The sequence below is a fragment of the Poromitra crassiceps genome (genome assembly GCF_964638095.1).
Source record: "Poromitra crassiceps genome assembly, chromosome: 5".
Lineage (NCBI taxonomy): Eukaryota > Metazoa > Chordata > Actinopteri > Beryciformes > Melamphaidae > Poromitra > Poromitra crassiceps.
The window spans coordinates 23,927,860-23,950,359 of NC_139642.1; positions in this window are offsets into that span (position 1 = coordinate 23,927,860).

The window sequence follows — 22,500 nt, forward strand, 5'->3', positions numbered from 1 at the left end:
GAGCCACAGGCAGCCAGGGAGCACGCTGTACCTATTTGCAGAGAACCTTCAGACTTCGAGGACTATAGCATTGGTTATAGTCCAGACTCCCGGGAGGACAAGTACATGGACAGCTGCGGACATCACGGACGAGTAATAGCCTAGTTCTGTTTCTACTAGTTTCTGGAGTCTGCGTGGACTTGGAGGACGCATGGAGAGAGGGCTAGTTTTAGGTTGGATATCCAGGCAGACCTTCACTCACAGTGAAGGTCTGCCGGATATCCAAGCCTGGATTCGAGACCCTTTCAATCAGGAATCTTCAACCGGTCTAATTTAAATGGGTGTGTTGCTGCTTTGATGTAATTTTGCAAAGTTTTAAATTAATTCTTGAATTATTTTCTTAATATGTAATGAGTAATATAGCCTAGTTGTTTGTCAAATTCTAACTGGCATTTAATAAATACATGTTTACAGAGTGATAAGAGTGATGACACAGAAGCTTTTTACACAGATATAAATACAGGTGTGCCTTGAGACTTTGGCTTGCACTTTGGTGTGCCTTGGGCACAACAGGTTTGTAGATAATGGGAAATTACCATGGTGAATTCGCATTGACGAAGCAGTTTTGTCATGAACCAGAGAAAGAGCCAGATGCAGACAGACACTCAGACCAAGGTAGTCGAAACGTTCTTCTACAACTAAAAGTCCAAAACAGCAGGAAGACTCAAAACAGTATATACTGTAAGAATAGTACAATACCAATACCAAGACTAAGACCAAGACCGTGACCAGATCAAGACCAAGACCAAGACCGTGACCAGACCAAGATCAAGACCAAGGCCGTGACCAGACCAATGGGAGACCATTTTCAAGACCATGATGACTCTAATGATGGCTTAACCTTTACCCCATTGCTCTGCTAACAACGAGATAAATCTTTACTTAGGAATTTTAATAAAATACAAGGCTGTATAGTATACACTCAGTGGGCAATCCTTTGAGAGAGGGTAGGCACGCAAACCAATGTTGATGAGGTGCTGACCACGGAGGAGAGACAATAATTGTGGAGAGAGGAGGTGGCACTCGTAGCCACGATGCAGAAATATCATATTTATTAAAACATCAACGTGCAACCTCCTCTCTCCACAATCCTTTGATCTGAAACACTGCAACTGACCTTCCAGCCCAGCCGACCTTCAGAAAGGCTCAACACAGTGGGCAGAATGAAGTGTAACAACCCCTTACTGCTGCTAAAGTATGACTCCCCCAGACCCTAAATTTAATAGTTAGAAGGTTTTTGTGGATTTTGGTTTCCAGGGACTTTAATCTACAATTCAAATCTCTCTCTCTCTCTCTCTCTCTCTCTCTCTCTCTCTCTCTCTCTCTCATATACACAAACACTATCTGATCAGTCGTTGTGAACTGAATTCCAAAGCTTGCCTCAAAAGACAAAAGGCAAATTCCAGTTTAATGTGTCCTAAAAAGACCGTTTCTCATTTAAAAAGCCTCAATTAGCAGAACAGTGATTTGATGTGGGTTTCATGTTATCTAACCCCGCACACAAAGAGCCAACAGAACATCAATTACTGGGCTCCACATTAGCCTGCAGCTCCTCTTCTGTGAGCGCATGCAGAAACAGCAGCGTGTAAGTGAAACTCATAAGCTGTAGATACCTAGAAGGTCTGTTCTCCAATCCAAATACAGGATGTGTCAAATCACAAATAATGTGTTTGATTTTCTTTATTATTATTCCTGTAATGGTGGAGGAAGCATCTGAAAACAAATTGACTGACTTTCCTCATTATATTCAGGGGAGAGAGAGAGAGGGAGAGAGAGAGAGAGAGGGGATAAATTATTGGTCAGCTAGCACCTTTTTTAATGAACAGAGCAGAAATCCAACAGTGATCTGTTATTTAAACTATTAGCTTTGAACGGATGAAAGCAAAACAGTTAGAGGGCATTCATTTGAAGCAGCTTGGAGTGAGTGGTCAGGTTTGATTATGTCTTTTATGCGAATATTATGACAAAAGAGGACAGACTAACAGTTGTGTGTCACATTGGAATGACATAATGATATAAATGGTCCAAAAGGAGCATTTACATTGTCAGAGTGATACATTGACTGTAATTATTGAACAAGCAAATAGAAAACATTGTTGTCTCCCCCACCAGTGATGTAGTTCCCTTGCGTCAGTCAGTAAAGAAAAGGAGAAAATAATATGCCATGATAGGTAGGTTGCTTCTGCTGTGTGGTGGAGACTGTCCGCTTATTGATTCTGCCTGGGTTGATATGTTCTGAAGGGCACATATACTGTATACTGTGAGCTAATATCTTTGTGGGTTTGTGGTGGTTGGGGTCCTGCAGGGAGGGGGGTTCTGGTTGTGTACAGTATGTGTATGTATGGTTTTTTTTTATGTATAGATGTTTGTGGTTTTCTGTCTTTTTCAGCCGACTGTTTTGGACAAAATTCAAACTTGTAGGAGGCGGAAATGGGAGTGGCCTATATGGATAGATGCAACATGGCCCAAGGGATATTTTTTGACATCTTTGAGTATAGAACAACCTCCCTCTACCATTTTCTCACCATTTGACCTTGGCTAATTCCCCCTGCCGTCCCGGTCATGGCTCCTCCACCCCCTCTGCTGATCTGTGGAGAGGCTCGTTCTTCTTCCTTCACATGTTTACAGCTACAGATCAGCCACCACAGCTTCTGAATGGCTCTTATCTGCCTTCAAGCCTGCAGCAAACCCCATCTCTCACATGTGATCCTGTCCACAGACACTCAAGAAATGAATACGATGTGTCTCCGTGCTGAGAAGAATAACCTTCTCTACGGCTGGAAGGGTTGACATTTAACAGGAAGGAAAAAAAGCTTCAATCTGATCATCTGGCCATACTGGAATCCTTTACACGGTAAATGATGACATTGTGACATATAGGCTATTACATAAATTGTGATAATGGTTGAAATGGATGGCTTTCCATTTGAAATCTCGTCTCCAATGAAAATTGGAAAAGTGTCAGAGGGTGAATGGGGTTTCACACAGAGAAACCGTTTAGTCCCACATGGCTGAGAGCAGCAAGTCCTGACATATGGATGAGACATGATGTCATATGGATGAGACATGATGTCAGACATGATGTCATATGGATGAGACATGAGCAAGTCCTGACATAATGGATGAAACATGATGTCATATGGATGAGACATGATGTCATAGGATAGGGCATGATGTCATATGGATGAGACATGATGTCACCAAGTGGGATTGTGAATAATGTAGTATTTTAGGGTCTGTGGGCTGTGCAGGAGGCTGCATTAGAGTAGCAAAGCATGCAATGCATCCATATTTCATTAGGACAGGACAGTCCTGAAGATATGGCTGCTTCCAGGGACAATAATAAAACAGTGATGGTCTGAATCTTAGAGCATCACTTTACATCCTAATGTCAGAGCATTGATCCTCACATGGGACTAAATGTGACTCTAAATGAGCCTTTTGACCAAGAATTTAACATCCAGTATTCAAGAGCAGCAGAAGTTATCTATAGTGCAACAGAGACATTAGACATTAGATTCTAATGATTAGAATCTAATGACTAGATTAATCCTTAGTTTGCTCATGAAGTACAAAACATGAAAATGCTCTGTTATTCATAGTGTTCACTAGATGGGAACACTGTGGTATGAACACTGTGGTATGTTCGGTAAAGTCTTCCCAGGAGGATGGTTGTTTCTGAGATGGTGAATATGGAACGCCTCTATACATTATTTGTGTTACTCAATGCTGAATCAAACAGTAACTGAATCCTGATTCGTCTATATCATTTCTCATTGTATGGTTTGACCAATTTACATGGCCCAAGAATTGATTAGGCAGTATTAGGATAACGTCGTTAAGATGTTGGTGTGCATGAGAACATCGAATATGCCTGTGTGTGTGTGTGTGTGTGTGTGTGTGTGTGTGTGTGTGTGTGTGTGTGTGTGTGTGTGTATACACGTGCGTGTGTGTGTGTGTGTGTGTGTGTGTGCGCCTGTGTGTGTGCGTGTGTGTGTGTGTGTGTGCACGTGCGCGCGCGCGCGCGCGCGCGTGTGTGTGTGTGTGTGTGTGTGTGTGTGTTTGTCTGTCGCTCTCTCTCTCTCTCTCTCTCATTCTCTCAGTCTGTGGACAAATCATCCCGTCCCTCTTTGATGTATGAGCTGTGTGTCTTCTAACTCAGCTATTGTATGTGTATGTGGGGTAACATGATTCATCATAACAATACAGTACCTGGTTCAGAAATGCTTTGTTATTATTTGAGAATTGAATATTGATGTGAGCAGTTAAGGTAAACAGTCCACCATCTTTGATTGCTATGGGATTCACAGTGAAGAGGGGACTGAGCTGGAAAGACTTCAGCAGTAAATCCACATCCCCTGATGATAAATCCTTTCTGCAGATGAACCTCATTGATAACAAATCATCACACGCGCACACATGCACACACGCGCGTGCATACACACACGTGCGCACACACACACGCGCGCGCGCGCACACACACACACGTGCGCAGACACACACAGTCCCCCCCCTCATCTCCGTCACATAGTCCCCTGCTGCATCTCCACCTTTCTCTCCTAAATTAATTGACTGAGAGCCACTGTCGAAGGTCAGAGGGCTGGGAAGTGGACGTGAACTAGACCGAATGAGACCAAAAGGGGGACTACTGGACTACATGTTGCTGTCACTGCTATTACTGTAATCAGTTCAGATCAGATTGGATCGTTGTGAGGGGGCGGCCTGGAGCTCCACAGCCATCTCCTGACAGATCTTCCTCCAACACACACTCAAGGTGATTTCACGCTCCTCTGAATAGCAGTCAGCTGACAGCCACTGACGAGAAGCCAGGAAAACAATCCTCGACTCTCCTGATAGAAAACAAAACATTTCACTAAAATGCATTCTGAAAGCTGAGGTATGGGGTGAATGATTCACTCTGCTGGCTGAATCTGAAAGTCTCTGGACTCAGTCTTCAGTCTATGAAACCAGCAGCCATCTGGTCAACAATATGTTCTGCCATTCCAACCCGTTTTGACTCCAATTACCTCAAATACTCCCGCTTTGTCACACACCTTGTGCGTCAGAAGTTGATGCATAATGGGACATTGATTTCCTGGAAACCAGACAGAGAATTCTGAGAAACGAGCTCCAGGGCCAAGGCCATGGAGCTGTTGAGGGGCTCCAGGGGAAGGCCATGGAGCTGTTGAGGGGCTCCAGGGGAAGGCCATGGAGCTGTTGAGGGGCCCCAGGGGAAGGCCATGGAGCTGTTGAGGTGCCCCAGGAGAAGGCTATGGAGGTGTTGATGGGCTCCAGGGGAAGGCTATGGAGGTGTTGAGGGGCTCCAGGGGAAGGCTATGGAGCTGTTGAGGGGCTCCAGGGGAAAGCCATGGAGCTGCTGAGAGGCAGGGGTGGTAGCCCCTTCCCAAGCCTTCTCCAGAAGTCTGCTACAGGAGAGCAACACTGTGAAGTGTGTGAGCACATTAGACTGTGAAGAAGCCTCAGTGGCCAGACTGACATGAACACATTTCAAACAGGATTCCTCTACATCAGCTGCTATGACCTGAACACAGCAGGTGAGAGGAGGAAGGACAGAGATGGAGGGAGAAGAGAGAGAGAGTGCTGAAAGCATCATTAACTCTGTCTGCCCTTTACCTCTACAGAGAGGCAGAATCTAGAGTGTTCCTCTGCCTCTATAGAAAGACTGGGCTGCTTGATGAATTCATGTTTTATAAACCATTTCACTCAAATACATTGTGAAAGCTGAGGTATGGGATCAGTGTCAGTGATTCACTCCGTTTAAGATGCTGGGTGTCTCTAAAACACTCTGTACTGATAGCAGTCATCTGGTCTACTTTCAATGTTGTTCTGTCATTGACCCCTTTCACACCGGGTCCAACCAGGGTTATTCCCAGGTTGATTCTGGGTATGAAAGGGTTAACTCAAGACACCTGACCCGGGTTGGCAACCGTGTCTTCCCCTCTCTCTCCCCCCTCCTTCCTGTAAGATCAGCCTTGAAGTCCAGTGAGACATGAGCTTTAAGTAAGTGACTGTAGTCCATGACTGAGCCAATCTGCACATGAACGTCCCTCAGAGAGACGGCAGTGTTGAAGGTGGAAGCCTCTTATTTTGCTTTGAGCAGAGCAGCTTGAGAAGTCTGCTGCAGGAGAGCAACACTGTGAAGTGTGTGAGCACATTAGACTGTGAAGAAGCCTCTACATTCCTCTACATCAGATGCTATGACCTGAACACAGCAGGTGAGAGGAGGACTGGCAGGGATGGAGGGAGGAGTGAGAGAGAGAAGTATGTATTACCATGTACAATGTGCTTTGTCAGGGCCGCTGGAAGTCATTTTAAGCAGGGAAGGGACTTTTGCGGCCGCCTGCGATTTTTTTAAATTATGTTATTTGGACGTTTTTGAGCCATATTTAGAGGAATATCTCATTTTAACACGTTGAGTGCCATGGACGAGATATCTCGTCTTACATAATCCAACCGTTGAGTGCCAAAGACGAGATATCTCGTCTTACATAAACATTTTTTTTTTTTGACGGTGGGACATCAATCAACCCCTTTTACGTCTTCTATATCAATATTGGAGGAAGAGAATGTGTATAATCTATTTTACCGACCACTAAGTGGCGACAGTTCTCTCCAGACAGAGAGAAAGCCAGTCCGCGGGAGAAAGCCATTCTAATTTTCAAGGAAATAGCTGGGCGAAAACTCTTTCGATTTCACACACACACACACACACACACGCGCGCGCGCGCGCGCGCACACACACACACACACTCGAGTACCTTTGCGCATAAATAAGACCAGAATCGCAAAAGCTTCTTCAAAGCTCTCAGCCGACACCTCAAGAAACGAACGAGCCCGTTTCCAGACTCGCCCGAGAGCCGCCAGCAGCAGCAGCCCAGAGGAGCAGCAGCAGAGCGGAGTAGGCTGCCTCAAGATTGGAAGAAGGGGATCGCGAAGGAATTTCTCTCCCGTGTCTAACCCCCCCCCCCCTCGCCTCTCCTCTCCTCTTCCCCGCTCCTGCGATTCCCTTCTATTTTTTTGGGATCTGTGAGGCAACAGAAACTCGCCTGTGACAAAACACTGCAAAGCCACACCTACGGGGGGAGGAGTTTATAGACACACACACACACACACACACACACACACACACACACACACACAAAACAGTATACAGACTTGCCCAAGGGCACCCATAATCACAGGCACGTGAGGTGGTTCTAAAAATCCATTTATCTCAAAACTATCTGAAAATCTCTGAAACCATGCTGTACTCAACGGCTAATATCTACATAACTACTAACTCTACAAACTAACTCTTTTAGACAGAGAAAGCACACATTCTATTAGTTATTTTTAGATGATTGGTGTTCACGAAGTCTTAACAGAAAAGAATCCTCGGCTCTTGTAAAATGAGCCAGAATCCTCAAAAAAAAACCTGGCACAACTTACCTACAGCATTGAAAAAACGGCTGGCACTCAATGTGTTAAATTAACATTAGGATTATACTGTTGTGTATAGTATTTTATCCTTTTCTCACTCACTTTCATCTCACCACCTTCTGAGACTGCAATTCCAATACAAAACAGCAGAGGGTGCTGCAGCACCTGCAGCACCCCCCCTTCCCATGCTTTGTTGTCATTCACTATGGGCATGCCAATGAATCCTCTTTGAATTGAATTGAATTGAATTGAATTGAATTGAATTGAATTGAATTGAATTGAGAAGAGAAAGCTGAAAGCTGAAAGCTGAAAGCATTGTTAGCTCTGCTGCCCTTCACCTCTCCAAACAGACTGGCCTCCCTCTTGTTGACTCTGATCCAAGATACGAGAGTCTCGTTTTGGAGCAGAGAGCTGTGAATGGAGATAGAGCAGATATCAGACACAGCAGGGAGGGAGAACTGGGAGCCTCTTCTCCCCGGGTAGGAAGGGAGAGGACTGGACTCATGCTAGCATTGCCCAGGCCTTGGAAGAGGACTGGAATGTGTGTTGTTGAGATGAACACAGATGGAGATGAGTGGTCAAGCCTGAGGAGAACCAGTCAAGAGGGGCTCCGTCTGTCTCTTTCTCCCCCAAGGTGGTGAGGCCATGCTGGGGGTGCGAACTCGGAACAGATGGGTAGAGATCTACAGTAGCTGTGATTCAGCTGGTGGACTGTAGTTGACAGAGAGAGAGAGAGAGAGAGAGAGAGAGAGAGAGAGAGAGAGAATTGTAAACATCCGGTATCTTGATTTGTTGGTTGTCAAACATGTCACAACTGTCATGGAATAGGCCGAATGGACCCCCGGTAGGACCCCCAGTTGAAGACGGCACTGCTGTAAATGATATGCAAATTGAAAGGCAGAGACAGACAGACCCTCTTTTCTATCTGAGATGTTCACTTCAACATTCCATTAGGTGTGATTCACTATGGCAGTTCTGCTATAACAACCTTAGAGGGTGTGTGAATGCATTTGGTTGAGGCTTATTACCCACCTGAGAAACACCCTAATAGTCCTTTCAAGTTTGATAACAGAAAATGACATAAACACACACACACACACACACACACCAGCAAATTAGATGTAAAGTGAGCTGGATTGATTTTCTTTTAATAGATTTGATTCATCAGAGACAAGATATCACATTGGTTTCTAGCATCTAAAAAGCCCAAAGACAACTATGTTATGACCTGGCGGGGGGGGGGGGTATTCCAAGGTGTATTAAGCTGTTGTGTTTAATTTATAGATTTCTCGCATTCCCAACTCAAATATGAGCAAACCAAAGGTAAACCACTGCACTACGTGTATAATGGGATCTAATGATATTTTCCTCTAAAAAAACACACACCTGTCTTGTGTCTTCCAATCTCCCCATAACCCTTCAGCTCTGCAGGTGTCACTGAATGCAAACCAGTGAGTCTGTTAGGATGGAAACGGATCACAGAGGAGTTGAGTTGATCTCAGCCCTGCACATCCTTAAATGCTTCTCTCTTCTTTCTTGTCTCTGTTGGCTCTCCTCTCCTTCCTCCTCTCCCTGTAGATCTTCCTCTTGTCTCGTTCATCCATTTCACCTTTCTCCGTCCTGCTTGTCTCTCATGAAGGAGTATGGCTGTATCATTAGGGAACCTTATGCCATTGATTATTATTCACGTTGTACATTTCTCCTTTACTGTATAAAGACATACTTATATAACGTTACTCATCAAAGACATGTATGTTATGGTTAATACTCCTCGGTAAAATAGCTGCGCCCGCTGTGCCGTTGTTCTCCTGTCGCGCACCGCTCGAATTTGCCAGCGTGCGCTGAGGTCAAAGTTCACATTATTTCAACTTTGACCTACTTACCACTGACCTTTCTCCGCTCTACCTCGAGGAAGACAAGATGGCTTCTCATGTGGAGGCAGCTTAACTGGACTGGGTCCCCTGGAGCTGCACTGCGGCTGTCCACTCCTCCTAGTTCTAGGCAGGTTAGTAGTGGATGGGTCAAATGCAGAGGATGAATTTCCCCATGGGGACAATCAAATATAACTTAGACAATCTTTAGTTGAAATTGGCTGAGTGGGCGGGCGGCGGTGGTGTCTGTCACGATTGTGATGTCATCAGTGATGTCACTTGAACAACTGTGGTGTCATCAGTGATGTCATTTGAGAATTGTGATGTCATCAGTGATGTCACTCGAGCAACTGTGATGTAGTATGAGCCGATGGCGCCTAGGTGGTTGGGCGGTGTCTGTCTGTCTGTCAGTCATGATTTTGGGAGCGGGCGATTTCCATAACTGCAGCCATGGTGCATCATCTCCAGAGTCTCCACCCTAGGAATCCTAGTAAAGTATAACTTAACTAACTTAAATTAACACATTATTATTATTCAGAAATGCAGAGTAAATACATATCCATCCATCCATCCATCCATCCATGATTTATAGCCACATAAGACCTGCAGATGGAAGGAGCCAATTTAGCAGAGTGCAGCAGGGAAGTGATCATTTGTCCTGCAGGGCGAGGCTGAGAAAGAGGAGGGAGGCAGAAAACAACATTTGTTTCTCCTCCTGTGAGCCCTGAAGCCTCCACACTTCATTTCATTCAGGTTAATGAACACCATTTACCAGACAGAGAGCAGCTCTGTGGAGACACTCAGAAAGACCCAGGCTGCTGCTGCTGCTGACCAACAGGAGATACAAACATTCCCACAGGAGCAGCAACAACGACACTGTGTTAATGAATATGCCTTTGATGATATCATTTCAACCCAATGGCTAGAATAAAAATTTGTCATTTTCGAAAACCAGGGATATGTACAATATCAACGTAAACTTGAAACAAAACATCTGCAAAATACGTTTCTAAAACGTCTGCATTTTACATCTACAATCTCAATGTAAATTCGAAACAAAACGTCTGTTCATTTGAAAACCTTGCTGCTTTTCCAACGTTAAACGCAAATAAATCAACTTGCTTAGATTTAGGCAAAAAAGCAACTCGGTTAGGTTTAGGCAACTAAAGCAACTCGGTAAAGGTTAAGTTAGGGTGTGGGGTGGCCTATTATTAGGACGTGCCTCGCTCGGTAGTCAAACTGGCCTTCTCTCGCTTGCAAGACGGGGACACTCACGCTACATATCTGCCACTTAAATGACGCTAATATTCATATATATAAATGTCATATGCAACATATTGTGGTCTGGAAATGTTCATACTGTACATTTCCCTGGATCCCATAACCTATAATGCCAACATTGTGTACTGGCTGACTGTGAAATGTATGAATGTATCCCACAGAAATGTATTCTGTGGGAAATGCGACTTACTGTAGATGAAAATATATTTCACGGCCGCAGCTCTCTTCACATTTGAAAAGCTCAACCATAAAATGTATTCAGTTCTCTCTCATTGCTTCCTCCTCTGCAGTATGGACGTGTTCTTCTTTGCTTTGCTCTGTCACTTTGCATCAAGAGACAGTAGCTACAATAAAGACTCTACTGATAAAAGCCATGTCTTGTTTGTGTGCTGTCTGTGTGTAAAGCAAGTCAACAAAATGCCTCCATTACTGCAAATGTAAAGACTGAAGACAAAACTAGTCAGTAAGCATTTGACTCGCTATGTCAAATGATGTAATGTACGTTATGTAAGATAACGTGGTTATGCTGCTCTTTAACTGATACGCATAAATAACCCACATTTTACATTTAGCCAGGAATAAACAGTCGTTTAAAAAGCAAAAACTGACGAATTTTTATTTATTTTAGCCTTCAGGTTTATGTTTATGTTTATGTTTATGTTTATTTGCACATTAAAGGAAAACAGAAACAAAATAAAAAATGTTTACAACATTGGAGAAAAAAACATGTGCAGGTGAGATAGAAACCCACTACGGGTTTATATAAAGATCTCACCTCAAGAGAAAAACATAATAATACAAGTTACTCAATTAACATTGAACAAACATTACAATGCAATGATAACTCAGATTAGTGAAAGAAATAAAAATAAATAAAAAATGGGAATAAAAAGAGAAATAAAAATGAGAATGAGGTTTAGACCTCTCTCAGAAATGCCATAGCTCACTCAGTGCCAAATGTACCAGACATTAGAAAACCTTTTAGTTTCTTTTTGTACACAGACAGGGATAGAGAAACAGTCAATAAATGTAAGTTTGAATTCCATATTTTGGCTCCATGATATTTTAACGAAAATTGACCTCTGGATGTACGATACAATGGTATATTAATGTTATTGCTTTGTCTAGTAGAATAAGAATGAATTTGTGAATTACAGATGAAAAATGATTTCTAATTTTCTGATAAGTCAGTACAGGTAGAGGCAAACAGATTGTGAGTGACACAAGAGAATCAGGTTCATGTCCACTATTCTGCTCCAAAACTCACCTCCTATAGTTAATAAGACAGCGCGTCTCACTCCAGACGGGCCTTCCAGATGTGTTGTTGAGTCTGCAGATGTTCTGTGTGATTCACACCACAGCGCGAGCAGGTTTGCTGTGCTACAAAACTCCTCGTCATCTAATTAGCATACCTGGCCTGAGCACACTGAGCAGCTGCATATTCATGGTGCTCATAGGAGCCTCGTTGAGAGTTGTAGATATAAACGCCTCGGTGTGAATTGGTGTAGAGAGTTTTAATGTGGAAAAAGAGGAATAAAAACAGCTCGCACACTGCACTGCAGGGCTCCAAGCTTATTTCATTTTATTACACCAAGATGTTTTACTATGACTCCACAGGTAAAACAGGAAGTGTAAGTCCATCCAGCTGTTATGTAGGCTACTTAAGGAAATGATTTACTGCTTGATAGACTGCCCCCTGTAGTAAAAGGGACTCAATTTTGCATTTGACCCTTTGAGGTCCAGAAATTGATCTGTTGAAATCGAGCTTCTCCCTCTATCTGAAAGATCCTGACTCCCAGTCTGTCTGTCTGTCTGTCTGTCTGTCTGTCTGTCTGTCTGTCTGTCTGTCTGTCTTTCTTTCTTTCTTTCTTTCTTTCTTTCTTTCTTTCTTTCTTTCTTTCTCTCAGTTTATAGACGCGAACTCTGACTCATGCCAAATATCCACAGAGATCTGCAAAGTCTGCAAAATACTCGACACCTTCTCTCTCTCCTGCACATTCTCCACCACACCTTTAATAAGCATCCCCTATGTAAGAAACTGCAGCCCTGGCTGTTGTGATTTATACCCCATGGTGCTTCTTGCACCACGGTGCTTCCCTGCACCACAGAGGTGGAGGATGTGAACATTGAAGAGAGGTTCTGTCACTCGGTGACCCTCAACTTTACCACCTCACTATTCGGACGGCTATTCCTGTCTGTTGTGTGCATGTTACATCAGACCGAGGCCGCCCACGTGTCTGTGAGTGGAGCACATGGGGTGTGGCCCTTGACAGTGGGGCTTCATGGATAATTATCCGGGACCCTTGGTCCTATAGGACAGGAGTGCCCAGGGCTTCCAGAAGCGCTGGTGCCAGAAAGGCCCAGGTTCAGGCTCCCACCGCTGGCTGCAGCCGAGCACGTGCTGCGCTTCACAGAGTGAAGCCTGCCCTCCTGGCCAGAAGGGATTAGGCTGACTCGGAAGGTAAGTCTCCCCTAATGCATTGTCTGACTTTGCCCAGCAGGGAAAGGGGGTGGGGCACCTTCCCTCTCAGTACTTTAAAATCCAGAAGAGCCTCCTCACTCCCGTCCAATGGCCGGCCACCTGGGCATGTGTAACACCTTGGAATATGAAAGAGCAGTTCATCTGTCCTGCTATGAAAGCAGAGGGCAGGTGTTTCTGTTAGCAATGTCCCACCGGATGGACTTGGATGGACCTGTGAGTAAAGTGTGAATTATTTCATGTCACTGCAGCCAGAAGCCTTTCCAGGATGTGTTCACACATCTGTCAGCGGGCCTTAAAGGAGGACTTACCCCCCCACATTTCTGCCAAAATGGCCTGTTGCTTGATTTAAATAAGAGAAAGGCAGCAGATTCCACCCGCTAGTTTGTTCCAATGCGAATTGACTGCATGCGCAGTTGAGAAAAAGGCTGTGAAAGTCTCCTGAATGAATAAATTTTATTATGGATAATGCAGACAAACATCCAAGGGATAACATGAAAAGTATTTCCATCATGGTCCCTGATCTTAAGAACATGACATACAGTAATATAAAAGCATCAGATAAATCAATACAAATCAGACAAAGGATAAACGGAACTTGTGATTAAAACACAACATACCATAAAACAACGATAAAAACAATAAAACAATAAAAGGAACTAGAAATTAAAACAAACATACCATAAAACAACGGGGGACTCTACTCGTATTTTATCCTAGTTTACTCATCAAGAATTTTTTCAAAAGGTTTTTAAAACCATTCAGGGACTTTGCCAGCCTGATTTAGTTGGGGATTTTGTTCCACTCTTCCCCCCCAGAATAGAGGAACGTGCTTCTTCCTACTTTGCTCTTCAAATTAGGCAATTTCAGATCTGCTACACTGGCTCTTGTGTTCCGACTATGGATGTCCCGGACATATTGGAAGTACTTGTTGAAATAGTTGGGGCAACGGTCATGTAATATTTTATAAACCATGACAAGTTTCAGCTGTTGGACTCTGTTTTCAACTGGGAGCCAATTCAACTCTTTGAAGTGGGATGGGCCAATGTGCGTTCTTGGGCTGAGGCCAAGGATGACCCTCATCAGTTTGTTTTGGGCTTTTTGGAGTTTGTCTTTTGATTTTGTTGTTATGCCACTGTACCAGTATAAACAGGTGTAGTCATAGTGGCATTGGATTAAGGACGTAGCTAAAGTCCTCATTGTCTTCATGTCCAGGAACTTGGATATTCTTGCTAAATATTTAGTCTTTGCATGAATTTGACCCGTGACGGAGAAGGCCATGGCTTCACTCGTCATACACTGATCAAGTTGGCTTCCTAGATACGTTACACAATCCTTCTCCTGTAAGATGACACCCTTACATTCTACACACATTCTATGTGTGTGCGTGCGTGCGCACGAACGTGCGTGCACACTTCTAATCCAAGCTGCATGGTGGGAAAACTAATGAGGGGACAAAGAAATTCCCACGGACTTAAAGACTTAAAGACATGCACTCTCTCTCTCTCAAACACACACACTGTCTCTCTCTCCCTCTCTCTCTCTCTCTCGCTCTCTCTCTCTCTCTCTCTCACACACACACACACACACAGACACACACACACATACATACACAAGCACCATTTGAGTTCTCACTCAGAAACTTGGACTTGCTGCTCTGCTGAGAGAGCTGATTTTACCCTCTGCTAGTGCAGCAGTTAGAGCATTGCATCAGTGTGAACACACCCACACACACACACACACACACACACACACACACACACACACACACACACACACACATACACACACCCTCTCCCTCTCTCGCTCACACACACACACACACACACACACACACACACACACACACACACACACACACACAGTACACAATATAGCTGATGATCCCCATGCTAGGAGGACCTGGGCAGGACACACAAGAGCCTCCCTGCTGCCTCACTGTGATTATTATTAGAAAGATGATCAACAGGAGGTGATGGAGGTTATAGAGGAGAGGAGAGGAGAGAGGAGCAGACATGATGGAGGAACGCCGGGGAGGAGAGAGGAGAGGAAATGAGAGGGGAGGAGAGGAGAGGAGAGGAGCAGACAGATGATGGAGGAGCACGGGGAGGAGAGAGAGGGTGAAAGTAGAGAGAAATATAGTATTATGATTTTGACTTGAGATGTGGTGATATTGTTATAGGGGCTCTATTTCCATGACGCCACACACGTTTTTCCTTAATGTGCCAGTTTGGTATTTTGGTCAGTTGGTGTGAACTTGACTGTGAGCAGAGCCCACCAACCATCAAGTGACTTAGTGCCATTTTAGTCTCAGACATGACCAGTATTACATTGCCCCTATACCACACCTACTGATAATGTAGTACTCCTCACCACCCCGTGCACTCATGCCAGGTGCGGTTCATTCACAAAACTGAAAGACACACACACAGCTCAACGCTACATGTGTGGGGCTTGTGTGTGCGTGCGTGTGTGTGTGTGTGTGTGTGTGTGTGTGTGTGTGTGTGTTTTAGTATATCGCTCTCTCCCTTCCTGTAAATGTCTCTCTGCTCTCTCTCTCTCACTACATGTGTGGTGTGTGTGTGTGTGTGTGTGTGTGTGTGTGTGTGTGTGTCTGTGTGTGTGTGTGTGTGTGTGTGTGTTTTAGTATATCGCTCTCTCCCTGCTTGTTAATGTCTCTCTGCTCTCTCTCTCTCACTACATGTGTGGTGTGTGTGTGTGTGTGTCTTAGTATATCGCTCTCTCCCTGCTTGTTAATGTCTCTCTGCTCTCTCTCTCTCTCCCTCTGCCGTGTGCCGTGCGCCGTGCAGACGGAGCTATTATAGGTGTAGAAACACAAACATTCAGACATCTTGTGCAAATCCTTTTGCACTAGAGTGCATCACACTTCACACGCTGCTCATTTCCCAGGCTGATCTTAACTGATGGCTTATGCGACAAAGCAGACCGTGTGATAAATTACACTGACATTATTGTCCCATTTCCAAATTAAAAGTCCCCCCTTTGTCATTTATGTCTGACAACTGGAATGGAGGAGAAAATTAGCTCAATGTGCCACTTACTGTCTCTCTCTCCCTTTCTCTCTCTCTCTCTCTCTCTCTCTCTGTCTCTCTGTCGCCGTTTAAAGGGATAGTTCTGATTTTTGGAAGCCAAGCCCTATTTTGCTACTTACTGTACCAATGATGATGTTGATTGGTACTTCTTTTCTCAGCACCGTCCATCATGCTGTTCCTCATACTCGCTCCAGTTAGCCACAAACCAATACAATCATGCTGTTCCTCATACTCGCTCCAGTTAGCCACAAACCAATACAATCATGCTGTTCCTCATACTAGCTCCAGTTAGCCACAAACCAATACAATCATGCTGTTCCTCATACTCGCTCCAGTTAGCCACAAACCAATACAATCATGCTGTTGCTCATACTAGCTCCAGTTAGCCACAAACCAATACAATCATGCTGTTGCTCATACTAGCTCCAGTTAGCCACAAACCAATACAATCATGCTGTTCCTCATACTAGCTCCAGTTAGCCACACACCAATACAATCATGCTGTTCCTCATACTAGCTCCAGTTAGCCACACACCAATACAATCATGCTGTTCCTCATACTCGCTCCAGTTAGCCACAAACCAATACAATCATGCTGTTCCTCATACTCGCCCCAGTTAGCCACAAACCAATACAATCATGCTGTTCCTCATACTCGCCCCAGTTAGCCACAAACCAATACAATCATGCTGTTGCTCATACTCGCCCCAGTTAGCCACAAACCAATACAATCATGCTGTTGCTCATACTCGCTCCAGTTAGCCACAAACCAATACAATCATGCTGTTGCTCATACTAGCTCCAGTTAGCCACACACCAATACAATCATGCTGTTCCTCATACTAGCTCCAGTTAGCCACACACCAATACAATCATGCTGTTCCTCATACTAGCTCCAGTTAGCCACAAACCAATACAATCATGCTGTTCCTCATACTAGCTCCAGTTAGCCACAAACCAATACAATCATGCTGTTCCTCATACTAGCTCCAGTTAGCCACAAACCAATGCAATCATGCTGTTCCTCATACTAGCTCCAGTTAGCCACACACCAATACAATCATGCTGTTCCTCATACTAGCTCCAGTTAGCCACACACCAATACAATCATGCCCTCATACTCGCTCCAGTTAGCCACAAACCAATACAATCATGCTGTTCCTCATACTCGCTCCAGTTAGCCACAAACCAATACAATCATGCTGTTCCTCATACTAGCTCCAGTTAGCCACAAACCAATACAATCATGCTGTTCCTCATACTCGCTCCAGTTAGCCACAAACCAATACAATCATGCTGTTCCTCATACTCGCTCCAGTTAGCCACAAACCAATACAAGGCCAACGGGGTCAGGCTCCTGCCTGTGCAAGCTGACTGAGCCTCACTGAAACTTACTTTGGAAATATCAGTGCGCCTCAGTCAGCACAGAACCCTAACCCCAACCAAGTAGTTTCACTGACTAAGCCCAACCAAGTTGTTTCACTGACTAAGCCCAACCAAGTTGTTTCACTGACTAAGCCCAACCAAGTTGTTTTACTTGCCTAAACGTAACGGGGGAGTCGAGCCGTGGCTCCCGCGACACGTTACCGGGTTCAACCGGGCCGGGAGCCGCGAGTCGGTGGCCACGCCCGTCTCTGTAACCAGGAAGTAGTGGCAGCTCCCGCAACTCGCTACCGGGCCTTGGGGATTCTAAACGCGAGAACAATGTGGACATTTTAATCTGGCGACTGGGCACTCGTGCTGTACAGTAAGTACAGTTAGATGCAGCACCTTGATACTAACTTGAGCTGTTTCATTATTCCACCAAAAGGAAAACGAAAAAACGTTTTGCGTTTTCTGAAAGAAGTATTTTGAAAGCGATAGAAATTTGAGGAGAACTATCTGATTTAAACTGGATCTGCCTCTCAGGGATGGAGGGAGCACTGCACATTCTGCACAAGTCTTTGGAGACTCTCTGGATTAACGAGGTGGCTAATTTGGGGGGAAAAAGTATTTTCATTTTGGAAGGTATTCACACCCAGGTATCTACTGTAAGTGAACTCCTTTTGTAGTTGATGAACTGATAAATTGGCATAATCTCAGTTTTAGAGGTGCTTTACTTTATAGCCTGAGATTCTTCCAAACCCACTAAGTAAGTCTAGCAGTAAAGGAAGGGACACAGAGGGGTTTTGAAGGTGCAGTAAAATATCTACATTGTAGCAGAGCGGTATCCATGGCAACGTAAATAACTCCTGTAGGATTACATTACGTCATTTGGCAGACGCTTTTATCCAAAGCGACTTACAATAACACATTTTTTGTCAGCAATAGAGCAATCAACTATGGAGCACAGTCTATGACAACTACAAATCCTGAAGGAACAGTGGTACGAGTTTAGTTTAGGATTTTTTTTTTTTTTTTTTTTTTTTTTATAGAAAGAGAGAGAAAGAAGTTAGATCAAGAAGGGCCCAGATGGAGCCTGAAAAGGTGAGTCTTTAGTCTTTTCCGAAAGATCGGCAGTGATTCAGCTGTCCTGACCGAAGGTGGAAGCTCGTTCCACCATTGAGGTGCCAGGGACGAGAAGAGTCAAGATCGGGATGAGCGACTTTTGAGCCCACGTAGCGAAGGAGGGGCGAGGCGACCTGCACTGGTGCAGGAGCGAAGGGAGCGCTGAGAGATTTGGAACCTGACCATAGATTGCAGGTACAGGGGAGCTGACTGGTGTACTGCCCTGTAGGCCAGTACCAGTGTCTTGAATTTGATGCGATTGACCCTCTAAATTAATCCTAAACATTAACTAACCTTTAATTAACAGTCATCTGGCAGAATTTCTAGCCCATAAACTAACTACTAACTTGACTAATTATGCAAACTAAATCAAACGGTAATGTCTAAGAATACAAAGAAATGTAACTGGCTCGTTAAAACTTCCTTTTCAGGAATATTATTTACTGCAATAGCGATAATGGCGCGCGCCTCCGAGAGCCTGGTTGTCAGGGGTCGCACTTTGGAGATTCCAGGCCGACGGGCTGCACTCTCCGCTCGGCAACACGAAGGCAGCTGGCTGCCTGCGGCTCGCTGAGCTCCACTCAGCCACTAACCTCACGTCAGCAGGCTCTTCCCGAGGAGAGCGCCACAACACGCTGAATGCCACTGGATTTGGAGGCGGAACACGCCAGGATTGGCCAAAGCCCAATCCAGTCCCCAGAATTGTCAAATAAAATCATCGACATGATACTATGACCCGCCTCTCAACCTGTCATCTCAGACAAATTATGTATTCAGTCTGAAACGGACTCCGACACACGCGACGAATGGGTTCAGTTCGACTTTAAGGGTTAGTTCATGCTTATTAAGCATTAACCCTTAATTAATGTATATGTATTGTAAAGTGTTATGGAGCTAGCTGGGAGGTTTTACAATCTATACTGTGACAAACAGTGTGGACTGTACAGTACAATAGTGTTAACAGTCTGAACCCCTCTGGGCCAAACAAGCCAGCATGCCGAGGGCTGGAACCTTGTTCCACTTGAGAGTGTGTCCTTCAGAAAGCCCGTTCCATTTGGAGGTGTTGGTGAGGGAGAGAGGCTCATTATGGACTGAAGGGGATGCATAGGCAATCGACAGACGCTTCTAGCAGCAAGCAGGAGACAAACACTCATCAGAAGACCTCTTCACCTCGCTCTGACAGAGGACATGCTGCCCAGGCTCATCTGCTAATGACTTGGACACTGCTGTGATGGAGATGTAATCAACAAAATGACTACCAATTTTACATATTTCACAAAAATGACAGCCAAATAACACATCTTGTGTTTTAAACCTGATGTCATGAATATTTCAGAGCTGAAATCATTGTCACTGAATTGCCAATTTTACCCATTTGGCATGGACACATTAACAGTGTGCAACAAACTATGCTAATGTCTTGTTGTTTGTGTTGTAGGCTACACTCGGCTACACAGCCATGAACAGCCTACATATACCGCATTCAAGACAACTCGGACCGCCGTAAGTTTCAACACGGAACCTCCGGCCCGGACAGATTTGCGTTCACGCTGCACCTCCTGCTCGGGGGGGGGGGGGGGGTTATAGCAACCCGCGTTAGCATGGTAGCTACCTACTAGCGAACAATGCTAGTGTCAACAATGCGAAACACAGATGACACAAACACATATGAAACGTTAACATTACATAATTAAGACCTCAAATTGTGTGTTAAAACGTCAACAAACGTCTTTATAATAATTTTGTGATTATGATTAACGATGCAAGTTGCCATTTTGATGTGGCTGTGACGTCAACTCAGAGAAACTGGAGCTCTGGATGATACCTGAATTTCCAAGCTGTAATTCCGGCCTGAACGACCGTTCAATTCACTTTTTACAGTTCGGAACCCATTTTTTCCGGCGGTCCGAGTTGTCTTGAACGGGGTAATAGACACAACACACAATAAACACACACACACACACACACACACACACACACACACACACACACACGTATGCACGTGCCTAGATCCTCTACTGTTACAGTCAATGAACCCTAGTCCCTGTCTGTTCTTTCCATTGGTCTGTCATTGTGTGCTGTATGAACTCAAGCTGTGGTCGGCCATGACAGATAACACTCTCCCTCTCCCCGTCATCTAACACAAATAGATGAAAGGTGAACATCATATCATGTTGTAACGTGCCATCGCGGTGCAATGAGGCTTCCCTCTCATCATCATGAGGAGGGGAAGAGAAGGCATCCAGCTGAATCCTCCCACACCGCTCAACAAACTCCTGAGGGTCTGCATCGCTGCATCGCACCACTCAGGCCCCCAACCTGTCAGCACAGCTGTGGTGGACTGAACGAGCACACAATTCACTCACCAGCTGTGGTTCATTCACTCACTCCAAATAGTGAACTATTAGGAGAATGATCAAATGATTTTCGGACACTACTGCGTGTCACTCTTCTTCTCCTTTGGTGAAAACAACAGCATTGCATTGCGGTATATATGGGAGAAAATGTAGGGACCATTCTCTGTTCACTAGAAATAGCAGTGCATTGTGGGTATTTTACCGTGGACTTAATGGTGAATCAAATGAACAGTTGAGCATTTGGACGCTATAGTACAACATGGCCAACTCACTATATAGTCCAGTATTTCTGTCAACGGGACCGGTTTTCGAGCAGGGCTACTCTCTTGGCCAAAGTCAAAGCATAAGCGTCACGGTGTGTTTTTCGACAGCAGTGCTTAACGGAGAGGTCTGCCCAGTGGGCTTGAAAGGCTCCTTTGAAAGGGCCAAGGGCAACTGGTGCTGAGGGGCAGCGGAACACATCACTGGGCGTGTCCTCTTAACCCCCTGTAGGAAACATTCATCATCCTGATTGGCTGAGCACATGGGATGCAAATCTTCATGTGTGCTGCTGAGGCAGCTAGAGGACAACACCCGTGTGAAATACAACATACTGTTAGGAGCAGCACATTCCGTACCAGTCATGGGGACGAGCATTAGTCTAAATCACTGATGATGTCATCCTGTGTCTATACCAGTTTATTTATAGATGAGGTCACAGACATCAGAGGTCTGATGTGAAGCAGAAACTACTCTAATATAGGCCTCCTTGATCAGAGAGCAATCCTGGACTGATTAGTTCTGCCTGAAATGTCCGGTGTGTGATTGACTGTAGGACTGATCCACAGGTTCATATGGAACAGACAAAATCCACGAAAAGAAAATGTCTGTATTTTTCAACGTGGAGCCAATTTTCCAAACGTTTTGTGTCTAAGTGACAAATCTGCAGCCACACTCAGAGTGACACCCTGGGACTGAAGCTCCGGTCAGCAGGGGCTTTCCTAACTCCAAGGTGTGCAAATCTTAAGCCAAAGCTAATGTACGTGACGAAGCGTCAGAAATCAACGTCGTAGGAGCAACCGGTAGAGGGTGAACAACAAGCTGCTGTGAGGCATGCAAATACAAGCGTTCATTTTCTCGTCTCTATAGTGGGCGCACGGGGACGCTTCTCATATGCCCCATCCGCCTCTGCTCCAGCCTGTTGTGCCACTGCTAGCTGAAGTCACCTCGCTCAATACTGGACCAAATTCAGACAATGTTGCTCAGATTAGTCACTTGGACACAAAAAGTTAGGAAAATAATGTCCAGGTTGAAAAATACAGACATTTTCCTTTAACTTTAAACCAAAATGTGATTTAACGTAAAAGTTAATGGACTTTGTGGGTTTTGCCAACTTCAGTCATAGACTAGATGAAGCGAAATAATGTACCTTGCTGTTTCATTACAGTTATTGTCGTACTTGTTTTACTGTAATTGTATAACATATTTTATTCCTCATCAGTCTTTTCATCACT